This window comes from Oryzias melastigma, linkage group LG21 (assembly GCF_002922805.2).
Source record: "Oryzias melastigma strain HK-1 linkage group LG21, ASM292280v2, whole genome shotgun sequence".
NCBI classification, from domain to species: domain Eukaryota; kingdom Metazoa; phylum Chordata; class Actinopteri; order Beloniformes; family Adrianichthyidae; genus Oryzias; species Oryzias melastigma.
The window spans coordinates 17,041,286-17,043,081 of NC_050532.1; the positions used below are offsets into that span (position 1 = coordinate 17,041,286).

Here is a 1,796-nt window from a genome sequence, read left to right on the forward strand (position 1 = left end):
TCTTTATGCAGGCAGTCCTGCTTTGTAAAATCCTAGCGGGATGTGTCACATGTGCTTCAGACTCCTCCAGTAAAGACTGTCTGTCATTCCTCGGTGACTCAGAGGAGGGCACACATGCGCAGACGGACGTCCGGGTCTCATCTCTGTCTGTGGCTGCATGAACCCTGCACGCCTGCTGTGACTCAGTGTTCAGTTTTTGGGAGGTAACCACTCTTTCCAGGGTTTTATGAAACCTGATCCTAACAAAATCTGCTAAAACTCAAAGAAATTTGAACCTTAGTTTTATTTATTTGTATTTTTTAGGCTGTGATGGTTAGTTTTGAAGGTTTTCCTCAATTTTAAAACACATTTGGGGAAAAAGTGCACAGAATTTATGGAAATAAACATAAAAATAGAGATAAAGCGGCTTGATCCCCTCTAAAATAATCCCTCCAACATGTTTTAATGTAAACTTCTGCTTTCTTATTATTGTGTTAACCTTCCACATGGTAAACAGATGGAGATGAATTGGGAGTGATAGGTAGAGCAAATGTAATTTAATATTTGAATTAAAAATATTATTATATTTTTTTTAATCTGTGGGGGTTTTCCACTGAACTGCATTTAAAGTAACTCCTTTTTTTTTTTTTTTTTTTTTTTAGACTTAATCCTCGCATGAATAGAAATTCAGTTTGCCATCCAAAAAGCTCCAGACAGACCGGAATAATCCAAAACACTCTAAATAAAATTAAAATAAACAGTAGCAATAAAAAAAACCATGATTAAAAAGCAGTAAAATATTATGTTTTAACATTTCCGTGCAGTAAAACAGACCATATTGTGTTTTTGTCCCTCTTAAATATGCAATATTTTAAAAATTACATTGAGGCTAACAAAAAAATTCAAAAAATAAAATAATTGTGTCTTTTATCCGAGAAAAGGGATTGGACTGCCCTCGTTTTTTATAGTGTTTTTCTGTGTCATGGAAAGAAGCCAGCTTCTGAAACACCAGAGAGCTTGAACTTGGATTTAATTAATTTTGGACCCGGATTAAACTCAGCTCTGGGAAAACAAGTGCAGCAAGGAAGTATTCCGCTTATTTATATCAATTTGATGAAGAGCACTTTTTAAAAAATAATTTTCCCTGATTAAAAAAAATATTTAAAATTTGCATTTGTGATTATAAGTGATATAAAATTAGACGCCGCTATGCCATACATGCCCCTTTTTTTGTGTGATGACAGGAGGGAAATGGGAGGAGTTACATCTACTTGGGTGTGTGTGCAAAAATTCATCCTGAGTGCTCATCCTGTCCAGTGCATGCAGTTTTCACTTGACCCCAGCTCCATAAAACCCTTTGCACCTTCACAACACACCCAATCCGTCTCCAACTTTCACAGGAGCATACTTCACGGCTGTCAAACTTTGGGATCCGATTGGCTTTTATGTCAGGAAAACATAAACACTTGAAGAATTCGGCTCCCACTGTGTGTTTATATTCCAATATCCCTTTTCCTCTCATTTATCCCTTTAACAAATGCATGCGTTCACACGCAAAAGACATTCTACTGGTCTGCGAAACATCCTGTTGACAATCTGAGCTATGTTCAAGACCTTTATAGCAGCAGCTGCTGCGCTCTGTAGAGCCACAGGAGGATTTTTCCACACCCATGGACTCCTTACTTGCATTACACATCAAATTCTTCCACCTTAAATATACTCCGACAGAGGGAATCCCAAATTCCCGGCCCTGACCTCTGCCCCCCATGAGCCGCACACACTCACATATGAATTCCGTCCGTTTCATCCTGAAAACA

General features: G+C 37.9%; 1 protein-coding gene across 2 annotated transcripts in view; it reads left to right on the forward strand.

Moving 5' to 3' along the window:
• myo10l3 (myosin X, like 3) overlaps positions 1–1,796 on the forward strand; it is a 59,737-nt gene that overhangs the window by 681 nt on the left and 57,260 nt on the right. The window lies entirely within an intron of this gene.